Below are 263 nucleotides of genomic sequence, written 5' to 3' on the forward strand. Positions count from 1 at the left end.
TGCCACGGCGTGTAGCGTAGGGTTCAGCTTCGTCTGGAGCACAAGCAAGCTGACAAAGGGAAGGACAAGTCCTTGGACTAAGGGTCCTTCTGGCTGTTCAGCCAACCAGCTGCATCACCCCATGGTTTGCGCTGGGGCCCTCACCAAACCCTCCCTTTTGCCACAAGGGTCTTAAGGAGCCTCCTCTTGTCACTGCACACGGCGTATGCTGCAGACCCCAAGGCAGTGCTTCCGGGTATGGGGGTATGGAGAGAGGGGCAGGC

The sequence above is a fragment of the Buceros rhinoceros genome, unplaced genomic scaffold (assembly GCF_000710305.1).
Source record: "Buceros rhinoceros silvestris isolate BGI_N320 unplaced genomic scaffold, ASM71030v1 scaffold3755, whole genome shotgun sequence".
Lineage (NCBI taxonomy): Eukaryota > Metazoa > Chordata > Aves > Bucerotiformes > Bucerotidae > Buceros > Buceros rhinoceros.